The 18033-nt window shown below is 45.9% G+C and overlaps 1 protein-coding gene across 2 annotated transcripts in view; it reads left to right on the top strand.

The window, feature by feature from the left end:
* EGFR (epidermal growth factor receptor) overlaps positions 1 to 18033 on the top strand; it is a 158235-nt gene that overhangs the window by 90861 nt on the left and 49341 nt on the right. The window lies entirely within an intron of this gene.

The raw sequence follows: 18033 nt of genomic DNA, 5'->3' as shown, positions 1-18033 counted from the left end.
ATACGAGCAGTAAGTCTGCGGGCTGACGTGGGGTTTATGCCATTGAATGGCAGGAATTGGGCCTGAACAGCAGGCAACAGGGGAATTCATAGAGGTTGCACATGTGTACAGAAGCATGGTTTGGCTTAATATTTGTTTGCCCTAGGTATAGTATAATGTTTGCCGTTGCGTAGCATCCCTGTTGCGGTCTGTCGTGTGCTTTCGGGAGGGGGAATACCTCTTCAGCTGCTGGTGTCCGGTTTGCAAACGCCTCCCTTCGCTAAGGGACCAGGTGCTAACATAGCACGGCCAGAGGAAGCGTCAGTTTTTAAAATCCTGTGCGAGTGAATCACTTTTTGAAAAATACTTCAGAGTCTTTAAGAATATTTGTAAGATTGCAAAACCTGGATGTCCTCCGCTGTTAAAAGGCAGTGAACCTCTGTGAAAGCATGTGTTCTGCGTCACAGCTATATCATAGTCCTTACACTAACTTCCCTTTGGACTCTTTAGCCCCCTTGAACAGAGATTTCAGGCTATTCAGTTGTCTTTACTAGTCTGTCATGTATTTGTAGCACATGTTCAATAGCAAGTATCTCCTCTCAGAATAGAACTAAAGGGTATCTTGTGCTTTTCTCAAAAAAAAAAAAAAAAAAAAAATCTCCCCTTTCTTTCTTCCTGATCAAGACAGAAGCATAACCTCACAGAAAAAACACTGGTAGAAAAATTCACACTTTGTCTTGAATCATGATACAGTGCGATAAAGGATGAAGTACCTTGTTAAGTAACAGATACCTATGTTAATTACTGTTACTTATGGATATGCTGTTATATATGAGTGCTCATAAGTAGCTATTGCACTTTTTAACTCGGGCATTTTTCCTATATGAAACGTTTTAAAAAACAAAGCAAAAAAATATAACCATGATTCCCCCCCCCCCTTTTTTTGTGAAGTAATTGTTGAACAAGGAAGGAAGTTTTTCATGTCATAGGAAGCAAATAATTATAGCGTTTGGGCTATGTGGTGATAAACTTAAGTGGAAGCTGAGCCAGGACTGGTTTTCACTTGCAGCCTTCTGTGTGTTAGTATTACGTATAGCTGTAAAATATATCGAGTCTCTGTTCTTACTTCTGACTGTTTCAAAGCAGCTATTAGCACATGGTGTCTTCAGCATCCAGATTTTCATTACACTATTAGAGTAGTGCTTATGCATCTGATCTGTAACTTGAATTGCTCTGTATAAATTAAACTTGATGACAGACATTCCCTGAACGTAAGGGAGGCAGAAATGACAGCGGCTCTGCGGGGGGGCTCTTGTAAATGCACATGCCCGATCGGGAGGATATGCATGTTTAAGGCGTCTGTGCATTAGGACTGGAAGAAAGCGGGAGGTGATATCCCTGCACGGCTGACTCGGGGAGAGCTCGGAAATCAGTGTGCAGTGATTTATGCAGCCTTGTCTACCCCAAGGCAAGGGCCTGGGGCAAATCCACTTGGTGGAAAACGTCTCTGGGCGAAGCTTCCCATGCATGGCTATATGTGCTATATACTCAAGCTGGCTGGCTTAAGTTTTCCCTTTAAGAACCACCATCCTCCCTAAGAGGAGATAAAAACACATATATGTGTTTTTTAAGTTGTGCATCATGTCTCCAACAGGCTGCAAAGTCCAGCTCCTGTATCACGGAGCTGTCAGCCACGTCTGAGATACATATTTATTAGGGCTGATCTGCTCAACAGGATGTAGATAGCCTCTTCACCTACTGCTGATTTCCACCGTTGCAAACTGAAGAGTCACCTTGCCTCTGCAGTCTGTTCCTGCATGTGTTTCCTGAACAGGAGAGGTATTAAAACATGATAAGGAGCATTTATTACTGTCTCACAAAGACAGAGTGCTTAGCAATGCTTTTTTGACAATAAAACGTGTTCTCTCTCGCCGGCCAAGCGCCACAGCAGCAGAGATACCGTGGGGGGAGCGGGGCTGCCAGGCTGCCGTGGTGGGAGCTGCCACCCTGGGGGCAGCAAGCAGGGGCTCGGGGGCTTGTGCCGCTTGCTTAGAGCAGAGCTGACGTGCTAGTAACCAATTTGTTTACTCCTCACATTCAGCACTTTATTTTTAATCATAATTGGCACACGTGCGCTCTTTGCCTATGAAAGGAGGATTGAAACTTGCGGCCCGTTCAGAGTGGGGGTCTGCACACCGGTGGTGTCCAGCCTTTCCCAATATGCAGGCTCCTACAGTGTTTCTCAGGGTGAGGGGGCACGGACCTTAGTCTCGGGAATGGAAACCGTCTTCCCTTACTTACCTTTCTTGGGCATGGGAATAGCCTGGCGACCTCTGGGGAAACGCAGAGCACAGGCTGGAAGTCACTGGTTTGCATGGTAAATGATGAGGAAGCCCTTCAAAGGGTGACTTGGAAGGCGTAAGATAATTTGTGTTGAAAATGAAAAGTGCGGAGTCCCAATAACATCCTGCTGCCAATACACAGGCGAAAAGGAAATTTCCAGTGCTCTGTTTGAGAGATGTGCCTATTTGTTCACCATTTTTGAAAGCATGTTGCTGCTCCCTAAGTTGTCATCTAATGGCTGCTGTGAAATACTTTCAGCCAAGAGATGGCCTTCCAGCTCTGTGCTGAAGGCTGTGAGGACGTGCATCAAACTTTGGGTCTTAAAGTGAGCTTGATGGAAAGCACATTTCGAGAAAAATGCAAATAAATGGGAAAAGAAGAGCAGGCTATTTTGTACGCTTTGAGACACGTGTTACTAGGAGCAGGTGAACGTGTTTGCTGTTTATGAGCATCCTCCCAGTTCTAGGCAAGATAACCTCCTCCTGAGAGCATGAGCTCGATCTTTAGATTTTAGACAGCCCGTATTTTGCTGCGTGCCAGCATCCAGCAGCACTTCAGTCACCTCATGCAAAGTGCAGTCGCAAGGACTCTGTTCCTCTGTGCGACTCTGCTCAGCTTCAAAGTTTGGAGAAGAAAGCAACACCCTAAAAATGACGCCGGTTTTATTACTGGAGCCACGTTCTCTTTTCTGGGTTGTGTTAGCGGCACATTATCTGGAATAGCTACACGTTGACAGAGCTTCTTCCGTCAAGGATAAACTATATTGCCATTCATTGGGAGAGTTCAACTTTCCTCGGACTGTTTTGAGACTTTCAGTGGAAACTCATTTTGGCAAGGCTCTTAAAGTACTCAGTAATTTTTGTTATGAGATCTGAGAGTGAAAATATGAAATCCTTGTATCAGAGGCAGCTTTGTAAAAACAAGCCTGGTGACAGTGGAGACATCCCATAGCTGTATAAAATATTCAGATCACAAGCTAGCCTTTCCCATGGGTATCTGCAACTCCTGTAGTAGACCCTTTGGGACACTTGCAAGCTGAGTAAAGATATAATGCATCTACCAGCAGCTGGTTTCTGTTTAGTCTGAGCCCAATTTCTTTTTCTTTTTGTCTTTTACCACTTTAATTTTTAAGGCTCTGTTGTGCTCTGTTTAAAAATGAGGAGACTGCTTCAAGGTATTGTAACCTGTTGCAAGTAAATGAAATCATTTTAAAGTTAGGCTGTTGAAATGCCCTACTATGGCAGTGATATCAAAACTCTAGTTTTAGTGTTTTAGACAAACTTTACGCTCTCATTACTTTGAAAAGTTCCTTCCATGGAGGTGTAGCAGGTTTGCAAACTTACTTTTCAGGGGCACAGTTTCTGCCCCTGCTTGAATAGTACCGATCCTCTTTAGAAAGCAGATTTTGAAACGTCAGTTCCAATGTCCGGCGCCCATTGGTGTGCAGTGTAATTTGCATGTCCAACTCCTTTTCCTCCTTTGGAAAAGCTTTCTGCTAACTGCTTTGCCATTTACATTTCGTAACACAGACTTTTATTTCTAGTTTTGGGAAGAGGGTTGGTTTGTTTTATTTTTATGACATGTCTATACAGCACCATGTAGCAGCATGTTCTCCCTTTCAGCACAACAAAATACTTTATTTCCCAGCCTGTGGGAGAAATAACTTGATTTGTTCAAGGTTTGTGTTTGTTCCCAAGTTTGTGGGGGGTGGCGAGGAGCAGGGCAAGTGAAAAAGGGGCTATCTGTCACGAGAAGCACTTTCTGAGAAGAAACCACAGTGAGAAGATTGGGAGGAAAAGCATGTGTGCGTTGAAGTTAGTGACACAATTCCCGTTGAGTTCAGCGACACCGGCATTTCCTTCTAGCTTTTTGCTGCTGTGGCAAGGTCGGTCTGGAGAAGCTAACGTTTTGTGCCTAGGAAGCAAACAGACCTGGTTTGCCTCTCGCTTTTGCTCCTGCAGATCAGGAATGACCCAGGCACCCGTCATAACCCAGGAAGGGACCCAGGTTTAATGACGCTGGAGCCAGTGCTGGAGCAGGGCTGCCAAGTGAAAGATGACCTCTGAAGCTTCTCCTGCCCTGTTTCTAATCTCTCCGTTTTCACATGATATCAGGAGGCCAGCGGAGCTTTGGGGCAAAATTCTTCTCCTTGGGGTCCGCAGGAGGCCCCCTCCTGCAGACGCAGCAGAGAGCTGCAGCAGCCGAGTCTTTGCTCGCCTCCCGCTCGCTGACATAACTTAGAAACCTGCTAACTGACCGTAAAGCAGCATTTGGTTCAGCTTGCGTAGCGTGCGGGAGGGCCGTTAGCATCTCCGGAGCACAGAGCCGCTCTGTTGCGCGGCGCCGGTCGCGGCTCTTCGCTTGCAGCGAGGGGGGTTTCGTGGTCTGCGCATCAGAGCAGCTTCAGTTCCTCCATGGTGAGAGCGATACCGATGGGAGACTGGCGAAGGCATCAAAGGCAGCTCAACAGACCGAGGGCTTTAAAAACTCGCTAGGTGTCATTTTTCCAAGATAAGGTGGCTCTGGCTTTAGTAAGGCTTATCAGGGGTTACGTAAGGCGGGGAGAAGCTTTGCAGCGGAGGGGGAGGCTCCCACGTGTGATGTGCCTGTGTGCTCGGAAGGCAACTTTTTTTTTTTTTTTTTTTTTTTTTTTTTTGTAGTTTTGGAAACTTTGGGGGATGTCATAGCCAAAGCTTGGCCGTTCAGAAGTTAATGTCCCATCATGGAAAAAAAGAATGTGATTTTTCAGTTATGGTTCATAAATCTCTGCCCCATGTAATCTTTTTTCCGGTATTTTTAGCATGTAGAAAAGTGCCTGAACGCTTAAAGATCTGAGTGTGCAAAGACTTAAATCAGTGGTTCTCAAATATTTGTGCGGCCTATCATGAATTTCTTCACTTCTTGCTACTCCATTGGTTGTGTTCTGGTTTTGAATTTCCACCTAGGAAATGGGCTAGGGGGCCGGGGTGAAGAAAAAGAAAACAAATTATGGTGTAAAGCGTGCCAGACCGGGATTTTAATTCTCCTGATAGAACATCATCCCAAGGAAGAAGGAAAAAAAAGAAAAATATTTGAGTGTCGGGCTGCAAGCGGCCGGGGCTGATGCTTCGGGCCGAAGCGGTGCCGTTTGCCGGCTGCCTCGCAGCAGCGCCGGGCAGAGCTTCCCCCACCGGGTAGCTGACGTCTCTAGACGAATTGATGAGGTGACTTGCACCTTGCCCGGTCCCTCGGCAGAGGAGGCGCCGTCGAACGCCGCAGGAGGAGGGTTGCGGGGTGCATCTCTTCTGAAAGTAAAGCGGCTCTAGGGAGAGAGTGGTAAAAGGAAGAAAAAGCAAAACTCAGTGGATTTTTTTCTTTTTTTTAAAAAAAAAGAAATATAAAAAGCTCTAGCCATCAAAACCCCCGAATGCAATCTTTTGCAGAACAAATGTTGCAGGAGCGGAGCGGCAGATGGGAGCAGAAGTGAATTAGATCAGTTTTACTGTAAAGCTTTCATGTCCCTACATGAATTTTGCTGAACTAGTAAAAAGTTTATTTTTTTCCCCCTAGGACATCTTTGGCAAAGATAAGCACAGTGCGACTGACTTCTGTAGATAACATTTTTACATCCTGTACTATAACTTCCATTGTAGCCAATTTAACAGCTTTCTGAATAAAAGGGGACATTCATTCCCTCGTCCCTGTGTGGATGGGACAACTCTTTCCTAGCAGCCTTTCTCCAAGGGACAGTGTGTGTTAAAGTGGGTTTATGGATTTTCTGTGAGTTTTTCTTCTTTTTCTTTCTGTGTCTTTTGGATTTTCCTATTTGCATGTAGATTTTTTTTTTTTTTTTTTGTGCTGGAGAAAGCTTCGTGGAGTTTTGCCTGCTTTGTCCATTGCTTCGCTCAGGCCCATGAGGAATGCAAAACCTGGAGCGTTTCCCCAAACTGTGGGGACAAGGGAGTTTCAGAATCAAATTTAACAGCTGCGCTCATCTTCATAATGATTTTAAACCGGAGCATTCGCATCTAAAGAACCACAAATTCTGAGTATATTTGAATTAATAATCTGACCTAAAAAGACTGGTGCAGGCTAATGCATCTGCTGTTGGCAAATCTGTACTTTCCTGCTTTTTAGAAAAGGAAATAATTTCATTTGCCTGTTTGTGAATACATTTATTACCGTTTCCAAGGGTCGTAGATGAAGTAATGGTTCCCTAAAAGTCTGCCACAGTAACAATTACTGTACAGGCTTTTGTGCAGCCCGCTGCACGCATGGGCCTCAAAATACTTCACGCACGAGCAGAAGCGTTGAACAGACGGAGGAAAAGCAGCAAGGGGAGGTGGAAGGGTTGCTTTGGCGAGGTCAGGGCGAAATAAGACCTGCGCCGGCGCCCTGCTCTGCGACCAATCTAAGCGAAAGATTAACTCCGTCGTCACGTTTTCTGTGTCCTGCGCGGATCTGCGTTAGGAAGGAGCAGCTCGGAGAAGGTCGGCAGAGGTTTCACTAGCGTAACCATGTATTTCTGGAGGTCGGGCTGCCGAGTTCGTGAGATCAGCGCTAAGCCATTGAACGCCCTCTTTACGGAAGAGGGTGGAAGAGCGCCGGGAAGGCTGGCTCCAGTCCAGTTCAGGTTGCACGGCAGATCCCGAGGCTGGGCGAGAACGCTTTCCCAGTTTGAACAGCATGTAACGTACCATATTGTACGTTTCAAGTACCTTTGAAAATGTTCAAACTTGTTTACATTTCTTCACGGAACTAAAATCTGGCATTAAATGCGGCTGAGATTCTGTTTTGCTCTCAGTAAGGGTAAGGCCAGCTCTCAAAGCAGCGTGCTTGCTGCAACATGCAGCATTTGTGGTGCCAGTGACCAAATTCAGTGCTTCTTCTTCCTAGACTTTTGAAGATAAATTGGTCTCCATCTTCAAAACTTACCCAGGTGCTGTTAAATCACTTTGTGGCTTTTTAGCCGTGCCTTCAAAAAGTAATTGTAGCTCTCCTCCTTCCAGAAAAAAGGGGTAGTACTAAGTCTGTTTACCTCATTTATTGACTTTCACACGCTTAAATTAAGTGAAATAAGAGCTTGATTCCAATCCCATTGATTTCAACAGCAGCCTTTCCACTGACTTTCATTCAAGGCCTAAATGAAGATCAGAAGGTGATCCAGAGCTCATTTACATTGAATGTGCTCTTCAGCTATTCCTTTTAAAGCTAAACATTATTGGAGGCTTTTCAAACCCCCAGCAGCATGTATTAACTTGCTCACTTGTCAACATACGCAAATATCTAAATTTCTGCTGGAAGCCCTAATATAAACGTGAGCTGTAACATTCATTCCCGTGACTGGGTAGTAGCTGGATGCAACATTTTTAAAGAATCAACTTGTATTTGTTCTCTTCAGTTAGTTGGCAGGGGCAGTTTGCTGCATTGGTAGAGATAACCTAACATCACCTTTATTGTCTAGAGCAGCAAACAGCGTTTATCTTAGTCCTGTCTGTATTTTTTTGCCTTGTTTTAGCCTTGGTCAAGAAGTCTAGTCTTGTTCCTAAGGGACAGGATGTCTCCCAGGGGCTTTTGGGGCATGAATCCTTCCTTCTGCAGATGTCCACCTTGAATCCATATGGGACTGGAATTACAAACTTAGTTACTCTAGACCAACTTTGGAGGGAGCATTGTATAGTGAAGCAGCTAAAGGGGCCCTGAGGCTTGACCCAGCTTCTGCTGTGGTTGCTGGCAGCGCTTGCCGTGACTTCAGTGGGCGCTGGACAAAATTCTCCGTGGACGTGGACATGGTTATCGTGGAGGTGGGCATGCATAGTTTTGAAGGCATCGAACAAAATTTGCATGGGAGCTCTTTTGTTTTCAGCTGTCCTCCAGCTATCCTGCAGTCTCCAGAGATGCTAGTCTGGTAGCCTGGGGGAGCTGCAGACATATGCGTATATATGTGTTTATTGGTTAAAAAAGAGAACATGTTGCATTTGTAAAAGCAAACTTTCAGGCTGTCACTTGGAATCAGTTATAAGAAGTTTCTCTTACTGTTTCTGAATCTGTGTGTACATGCTTGCATAGAATCTAAACCTCAGGGGATTTGTGAATCTTTAGAAGTGCATATGTGAACACCATATCTTCCTTCAGCATAAGACTTGATTTAGTATAAATCAAGGAAAACATGCAGTTTCTTTTCATCGGAAAGCACAAATGAAAATATGCAATTGCAGCGTCTTAAGAAGTCCCACGTGGTAAAATGTTCATGACATAATTTACTGCTTTTAAATCTCATTTCTCCAAGTTTAACTCATTTTGAAAGCATCTTAACACAATACAGAGCTGATGTAACTAGAAGCTGGTCCTACATTTTCGTAGGCGCACGTCTTTAGTTTTTTTACTGTGCTGTAAAATCTCGCCGATCCATAGACGTTGCCAGAGCAAACAATAGGAAGAGCAGACCTGCTTAGATCATAGGGTGCAAGCTCGCATATCTGTTATCATCCTCTTATTTTCTCGAATATCCAGGTGTAGCTCTCGAAACGCCACACCCCGACCCTACGTGTCTCCCAAGAGCGGAGTCGGTGAGCTGTGGCTGTCTTTGGAGGTGTCTCAGCTGTGCTTTCTGCAGGTTTTTACAACACATGCACAGGAAAAAGGAAGGAAATGGTGTTGCCGACGACCATCCTGCTTCCCGGAGCCCCTGTCGTCTCCCTTCTGCCCCGGTGGCCCTGGAGCGAGATGCCCGTGTCGCTGACAGCAGGGCAGCCCCCTCCCACGCCGCAGAGGGCACGGTGCCCACTGGGCCTGCCACCAGCATCCTTTGCCCCCTTGCATGACCTAATATGCAGAGTACAAGTCAAACTTGCTTTGGTTAGTACATAGGTTTAACGTGGCATATAGCTTACACATATAGCTGAGAGTCAACGTGTAGGCAAGGCTTGCTGTTGGAGGACCCAGCGTAGGGGGTGGAAACCCTCCCGCCCAACGCCAGCACCGCTGACGGTGCCTTTCGTCCCCGATTTCCTTCACGACGGCTCCAAAGTTTCCTTCCTCCTTCCAGCACTTGGAGTTGCCGTGCTGCGCTGCGTGCCGCTGAGGTGTGGGAGCTACGGCTGGCGTGTTTTGACTTGAAGAGCTGCATTTTGTGCCTCGGCACATGCACGTTCAGTCGCCCTTCTGTACGCAGAGAGCCGCAGGCCTCGCGCCGGCGAGCTATAACGTGAGTCTGTCCCTTGATGCATCCCCAGGCTCAACAGATTTGCAAGATCAGGCTCATCACCAGGTGCCATCAGGCTCATATGGAGAAACTGCTCCCAAGGGGCTTCAGAGTCCGTGTTGACCTCAAATAACGAGGGGCCTGAATTTATGCAAACATGATGCTTAAAAAAAAGGAGGGGGGGAGGAAAGAGATTACTGTATTTTCCTCTTTAACAAATGATAGGAACAGATCATTATTTGAGTTCACTGGTGATTGCACACGCAGTAGGCAAAGGCTTTTTCCCTGCTACGTGCAGAAGGCAAGTCCTGGGCAGGCAGCGTGGCTTGGCAATCTGCATCCAGCACTGGCCCCCAAGCAGCACTGGTTGTTCAACAGCCTCCCTGTTAAATTCAACAAAAAACCACTGCGGCACCTCCTGCTGGTATCGGGGGGGGGGGGGGGGGGGGGGGGAGCGGCGCAGCCTGATTTGCTGCTTGGAGAAACGGTGAAGGGTCCAGGCTGGACCTTCCTGATGGTTGAGGGAGCTGCGCTGGGGATGGAGAGCCCTCGAGTGCCGCTGTGGGTGCATGTCCTGGCCCTGCTCCGTGTTTTCCTCCCTGTGCTGGCCACCCCTTACTATCCCAAAGTCCTCTTGGGGGCAATGACGTTGCCAGTTGACATTTTCTATCCAGCACGTGCTCCGCTGTCTTTGACGTGAGACCTTGCCTTTGGTCGCCTTTCAAAGACACGTCGTTCAGAGGCTTTGCTTTACCAAATCGTACAAATCGGCCTGTTCAGGTCGACTACCTCAATTTATCACTTAGAACTGCAGCGACATTTGTGTCGTCTGCGTGTATTTTCGATGTGGTTTTGTATTTTCTTATGAACTTGTGACAAAGCCACTGAAGAAAACTGGTCTAAGCCGTATATATCTCAGGACCCTGCTAGAAGCACCCTCCTCAAAAAATTACAAATTATTATTTACATTTTGAAGGTAACCTTTTCCCAAACCATATGAAATTGTCTGCTAGTGATTTCCATTTCTTTGAAATTCTGCTAGTATTTACAGAAAATCTTATTTTGTGCCATATCTCTCCTAAATGGCATCGCCAGGCATTCAAAGGGGAAAACTCGGTCCCTGTGCTGAATCACAACATCATTGTAGTTACTCCAGATTTACACCAGCATCAGTAAGAAGAGAATTTCATCCCACAGCCACTTTTATTGAAGCCAGTGGAAAGATTGATTTCAGCACATCCTGGTCTGGCCTTAATCTGCAGGATTAATGAATATACATGCCGAATTAAACAATGGCAACAGAGAAGAAAAACAAAAATATTGCTTAATGATATTTTTGGGGGAAAAAAAAACTAGGGAGTTTTTTAATCAGTCTGAATCCCTTACTGTCAGAAATGTCTGACTTCAGAGAGGTCCTCATTCAGAGGAGCAAATGGATTTTTTGATGTAGTTATATATTCATTCAGGTAAAGACGCTCAGCAGTAATCAATCTCCGATGGCCAAACTGTCTCTCTCCCTACAATTTAGGGACGGGAGGGCAGGTCTGCACTCCTGGCTGGAGCAGGCTGAGCAGAGCCGACTGCATGGATTGAGCTTGGGAGGCAGAAAGGAACATTTAAAATTAGATATCACTGAAAAAAATTACTTTCCTCGAATAAATAGAAATAAGAAAGCTTCTGGGAAAGTTTCTCCTTAAGGCATATTCTTCTTCTCCACTGTGGCATTAGTTTTGGGTGACTTTTGCAATTACAGTTCCCCTCTAAGTACTCGTAAGAGCTGCGTCATTGTTTTTTCCCAGTGTGTCTGAAAATCTGCATTAATCTCAGCAGCTGCTGTATTCCAAACCGCGTGTTTGAGCAGGGACTTAGAACAGCCACTCTGGGCTATTTTTCCTGCTGTTTTAAATTATGGTATTTGAATATGTGCAAAAATGATTGCTTTCTGTGGCAGCGTTTTCAGGGCCCAAATGTCGTTGCCATTAAACTGCAGTTGTTCTTTGGAGGTGCTGCGTGCATTTGCAACCGCTCTTCTCGAGGGAAAACATCTGCCAGTGGCTGAGCACTGTTTGTACTCTTAGCTTGTTTTCTAGCTTTTCCTTTCCTTTTTGTAACTTCCAGCAACAGATGATAGCAGGTTAGTGGTGTTTGTTTTTATTTTATTTTATTTTTTTACTTTTCATATTGTGTGGGCTTTATCCACTTTCGAAATTCTTACTCAATGTGTAAAACACACTTGAAGCCCAGTAATACAGAAACTTCATCGTCACGTCTCTCTCTAGTGTTGAAAAATTGCTTGATACATAAGGTGTTTCTATTTAAACAGTTAGTCACCTATGACAAGGCTTTACTACTTTCTTTCTCACCCCCCCCCCCCCGACATTTCATATCCTGTTTTCTTCATACAAAGTACCTTACAGTTCTTTCCATCAGAAATTGTGGTAGTCGTCACGACAGACGTCCCGTCTGCTCTAGTGCTTCCTAGTCACCTTAAATGCCATTATTTCCATCGCTGGACAGCACTGGCTGCGCTCCCCTGGTGTCCCCCTACGTACGGAGAGGTTCCGTGGGTCCGTCTGGTAGCTGCGTGGGAACGCCTTGAGGCTAGTTAAATAGTATCGGATCTATAGGACCTGCCCCTTATAGCTTACCCCCCAGCTTTGTGTTTGAATAACGCAAGGATTTGGGGTTTAAAGGGAGAACGAGTGATGCCTGAGTTGGGGAGGGGGGATTTGAAATTCCGGCTTTGGCAGGAGAGGCGCTGGAGGGGTCCAGCGGCCACGGGAGCAGTTTCTCCTGGGCTGGGCAGGGGCAGGGGGATGGGGACGGGGACAGGGACGGGCGCCCCCGCGCTGCCCGCAGGAAGGAGGAAATCGGGAATCTCCCTTGTTTGCTCTGGCTTTTCGCCGCTTGCGTTTATTCCTCTCCCACCCCCTCGCCGATTTTAAATAGAAACCGGTCTAACGTTACCGCAAGCCCTTCGACCGTCCCCTTGCGAGCTGTGGCGTGGGCTGGCCCCGGCTGACTTTGCTCCTCCAAATTGCGCTGAATTTCGGTCCCCAGAGCGCGGTGCCAGGCTGTCGCTCAAAGAACAGTGTAATTTAGCGCCTCTCCTCCCTCCCTTCTCCTCCCTCTCCGCGTTATATGTATTACTTCAAGTATAACTCTAATTTTAAATCTGAAGACTGTTTATTATCTAGTGAGTGGTAGGCTTGCCCAGTGTGTGTGTGTGTGTGTGCGCATTTAAGCATATGTTGCATTAATAAAATGTTTAATTTTTCGATCGCTGGTCTCACTTGAAAAGGGGCCAGTTCGTGCAGTTCTGGAAGTGCATGTAGTTGTGAGCCCCGGTGATGTAGTTAATGTGGCAGCCGTCTCGTGGGCTCCGCACTAACCAGCAGACCAATTACAAATAAATTAAAACTTTTCAAAAATAGAAAGGTTACCTGTATGCCTGCAGAAAGGTGCACGTAGCTATACACATCAATCATTAGTATAACACAAAACCTATGGGTGATTGCCTATGCATGCCCACTCTGAGCAGTATTTCTTACAAAATGTTTCCAGTCCACGTGAGTTTTTTTTCCTGTGCCTGGTTGCAATGAATTGGTTGCAGCAGCACCGATTTTAGGACAAAAAGTACCTTTACCTCTGCAGGCCTTCAGTGGCAGCTCTGCATCTGGTACAATTGCCTGGGAAGGTATGGTTTGCCCGTGAAATACTGGCATGAATCAAGAGTGAAATTGCTGCAAATGATTGAGGAGATGGGAATATTTTTAAGTATGCTGCCATATGAGACAAGATGCTGTTTTCTGCAGGTTTTGCATTATTTTCAATGATGGCTGGAAAACATGCAGGCAAAGTGCATGAATTTATTATTTCAGGTAGTAGAGCGTTATAGGTAATATATCAAGCATGGAAATGGGCTTGTGTGTCTCTGAAATTGCCTTGTTGAGTTATTTTGATGCATATGTCAGAGCTGCAGGGAGGGTAACACATCATGCAAAATGCAGAGAGAAACAGCTGATGGAGATTGATGGTAACTTGGTTTCAAAGCATTCTCAAGGGTTTTTTCAGGCCTGGGACAAATATGCACAATAGGACTGGTGCTTCAGTAACTGTAGGTTTTCTGGGGGAAAAAAAAATAGAAACCAATTTTACTTGCATAAGGGCAGTTGCCTTAGGGACCAGTTCTTTTAATCTGAGCTTGAGTGGATGTGAGGCAATAAATTTCCTGAGTTGGTTAGCATTACAGATGGGTGCTTTTCTAGGTCTCTAGCATCGCCCACAGAAAAGGTAAGTTAGGAAAAGCTTTGGCTTCGCCCCAGGTCTTTGTGCAGCGGTGGGATCAGCAGAAACTGGCACCCTTACTGACAGCCTTCAAAGGTGCAGGGGCAGAGGGTCCTGGCGCTTGAACCTGGTCACGTCGCCTTGAACTACTCCTTTAAGGCCAAGCTTGACGCAGGGAAAAGAAGAGAGAGGATTTTAATACCCAAGGCAGTCAACCCCCTACATTTCGTAAGCACTAAAATTTGGTTTACATCTTGAAGAAGAAATATGTGCATCAGTAGCATGGGCCTCTTTTTTTTTTTTTTTTTTTTTTTTTTTGCTGTTTCACCACTGTTTTCTTACAAAGCACCTGACTCTTTGCATCATTTCAGCAGTACCTGTGGTTTTGGGCTGTGTGCTGAGGGAATACTGTGACTAATTAAAAACCCCGTCACTTCGGCATTTAGAAAGTGCAGCAAACCCGCCGAGAACAGCGTCGTACAGAAATAATCGCCCGGTCTGCTGGCACGTGGGGTTACGTCCGAGTCCCGGGACGATGGCTGGGGCTCGGCCAGGGCTGGCGGGTTGCACCGCTTGGGTTAGGAGAGCACCAGGCTCCCAGGCTGCAGCCCTCGTCGTAGTGCTGCCGCAGACAGCCGCCTCCTGGGAAGATGTCTCTGCGTCAAAACTTTCCAGGCTGGTTATATTTTTGATATATGAGCATCACAGATAACAGCAAAGCTGTTTTTTGTTTTTTTTGTTTTTGTTTTTTTTTTTTCCGAGATGAGCCCATGCTCCAGAGTTCAGATCTGGATCTCGGCTTCTCTGCGGCTTGGGGACGTTCTGACCCTGAGTTTCGATAAGGAAACTTCTCCCCCTTTTTTCACTCTTGTATAACTGAAATGTGCAGCAGCCATGCGTAAGCATCCACGTGTAAGCTGCGTAAAGAAGCAGGTGGCGTATGTTATCGTGGAGCCCAGCAGTACCATGGAAGTGTCCGTACCCATCGCTGACTCCTAAAACTGGATAGAGCTGGATGTGCTACGCATTGAAACAAAATTACCCAATGAGGGAATATGGTGTCAAAATCTGTCCTTTAGAGGGCAAATACGTCAAGGTTAATAGAGGTTAAATCATAATACAGTTTATCCACCCAATTAGGCGCCCGCATCCCACTTAAATCTCTGCAGAGAGAGGCGAGCACTGCGCTGGCTGTGCTGCTCTTATTTTTGGTGCCTACGTGGCCAGCACAAATGCAGCTTTTTGTAAGCCAGACAGAATTACCTGCCATTATTACCTGAAACATGATGAATCCCAGTCTGCATTGTTTAATTTTGAAGAACTGATTACAGTGCAGTTTGGGTTTTTTTCCCCTCCAGCCAGAACAGCTTTCACACTATAGCAGTAAATGCAAGTAATTACAGCATTTCTCTTTTCAGAACATAGTTTTCGTAAGCAAAGAAATTGCAGGAATAGTGTTAATCATCACATGCAGCCAAGCCATTGTCTTTTCTTTCAAAACGTTTTATTTGGGAAATTATTCAACACGTCTGCCTGAGTTCAGTAACTCTACTGCGTGGGCTTAGCTTTTTTTTATTTGACTTGGTTTTGTTTCCTCAGCATATGCTGCTTGTGACACAGGTTCTCCTCCAGGAAGTATTGCTGTGAAGAGGTTGTTTTTTTTAGTTTACTTAGAACTGCTTGCAGCAAACGAGGATTTAACACTGTCCGAGCAAACGACAGATCGTACGTTACAGGGAACCGGGTGGCCCTGTCTGACTGTTGATAGCCCTATGCTGTTGCGATCTCCTTTAGAGATGCAACCCGTTTTCTTCTGCTCCTCGGTTGTTAAGTACCAAGCCACCTGCATCTTCTGCCCCCTCTGCAGAGGACACCATGAGCCTGATGGAGGTGACCTAGGACATCTTTGGTAGAAAGCCACCCAACCTCTCTGTCCCCCCAAACGTGGGGAAGGAGGTAAGGGCTGGCGGGCCAACCCAACGGCCCCGCAGAGCCCGCTACGGCCACGTTTCCTTCTGCGGCTCCGCAGCTGGCGAGCCCCTGCTGCCGGCTCTCCGCGCCCGCCGGCCCCGCAGGCGTTCCCGATGCGGCGGCCCGTGGGGCGAAGTGGCTCGGGCAGCTTTCCTGAGCTAAGAATCCCCCTCCTGTCCGCACGTTTGTGTATTTGTTGTCCTGTGTTATTTGCAGCTGGGGTCGACTCCGTGGCGCGGTTCGCTGGGCCGCCCCAGGGGAGATGGGGCGAGAGCGATGCGTGAGTAACTGTGCCCTCAGTCCGCCGAGCTGAGATCTTGACTGAGAATCTTGCATTACTATATTTTGCCTTGGTTTGAGGATAACCTGGCTTAAAATTCACGACGCTCTCTGCAAGGATTTTTGTACTTGCCCGGCCAGTGCAAAGCCTCTTCATTCCCATCCCCAACAGCAGCACAGCAGTTTTCTGGGACGGATCAGTATGTGGCAATCTTTCCATCTTTGCGCCTTTAAAGTGCGACTGCTGCACAGAACAGGACCCTTTTGTGACTCTGGCTGATCACTCTCAGTCCTCGTACTTGAAGTGAAAGAACCCAAATGCGGGTTTTTGGAACGTGAAGAACATATTGGAACAGTTAAGTTTGAAACTGGAGGAGAAAAATCCTGCTTAGGAATTTCTCATCCTTTACAAAAATTCAGGGCAAATAGGAAAATGGTCATTTTCTACCCGTGATCCTCATGTGTAGTACTAAGTCGCTTAGGCAGTTACACTTTCCCCATTTCCTACCAGTTGCCCCTCTGACCCCAAATACCATAATGTTTCTGTTGACTTATAATAGGAAATTGCTATGGAATATGAGTGAGTAGAGTAGCCTCTTTTAAGGATGGATAAAGAGTATTTTATTTTTACCCCTGTAGCTCCTTAGAGATGATGACTGTATAGAGAAGTAACCGCATGTTCAGTAAAGGGCTTTGAGAATTGATGAGTATATTTTCATCACTGTTTATTATTTTTTCTTCTTAAAAACATTGGTTATTTGGTAAATCTCCAACTGGTGTCTTCTTACGTTGCTGGCTCTGAAACCTATTTCCGTAGCTTTGTCAAGAGTCTGTTATTTGCTTCGTAGCACCCCATGCAATGGTGTTCTGGTTTGTGATTGGTGCCTCCAGGAATTATGGCTGTGCAAAAAAAGAAAAGAATTAACATTTAGTTTGTTTTTTTCCTCTAAGTTAAAAGAATGCAATTCTTTCAGTGTATTGTGGAAAGGCATGAGGTCAGGCTTGGGTTTCGTTACAGAAATGATGAGATAAAGGCCACTCTTGCTCCCACTGAAGGGCAGGTCTCCAAACTGAGCTGAAGCTTTCCATCTGGAAGGTGCTGGGCTGTGAACCCTTTGACTGCATTGTCTTGTGTATCATTCTCCTTTCCTCTGTTTTAGCCTAGCACAGATATGTTTTAATTAAGCTATATTGGCGTAACCCAGGGAAAGACTGAATGAGTACAGCGTGTTTGGGGTTTAGGTGTGGGAGGCGTTATTTAAAAGAATTTGCATACTGTTCTGCTGCTGCTGTCAAATGTAGAGGTGATAATTTTTGACAATTCTACTAGTCTGGAAAAGGCAGAGTAATAGAGTTTCAGATGGGGGCTAATTTTTTCCATCCTGCCATTGTAAATGTTTGTCCTCTTCATGGTGCTCCGTATGGGACCACTTCCTTCGCCACTGACAAAGCAGGCTTAGGTGGATTTATATCCTAAAGCTAAGGAGATCTCTTGAGTCTACCGTACTACCAGAGCAGCAAGAGATGTGAGAGCCCTGGAGGTTCAGTGTGCTCTTAAATCCCAGACCTGTAGCCTGCAGGGACTGGCAGGAGAAAATCCTTCCCTGCAGACCTGAGCTGTCATAAATGGCTCTTCAGGGAAATCCATAACATCTGTAGTCATCACCTTGCAGAGCCAGATACCACTTTAAACAGCGTTTAAAGTGCCCTCTCCTCGCAGTCCGAGTTATGCTTGTGGTACAGCAAACCTGGTGCTGCTTACACATGAAAGCCTTGTCTTGGGTTTTTTTATGTCAAGAAGTGAAGGAGGGCTTTTCCAGCTATTTCTGTGCTTGGGAAATACTGAGTACTCTCTACACCATTGCTATTGGAGTGATGCGACATAGAGACAGTGCTGTGTCTTAGGGCACTCTGTGCTGATGCTTCACTTATGATAGTACTTATGCAGATGAGTGGAAAAATGATTACTCTGTACACATTCTTGCTTTCCT

This window comes from Rhea pennata, chromosome 2 (genome assembly GCF_028389875.1).
Source record: "Rhea pennata isolate bPtePen1 chromosome 2, bPtePen1.pri, whole genome shotgun sequence".
NCBI lineage: Eukaryota > Metazoa > Chordata > Aves > Rheiformes > Rheidae > Rhea > Rhea pennata.
Note: the sequence above shows the minus strand (reverse complement) of the source record. Positions and strands in the feature narration are given on the sequence as shown.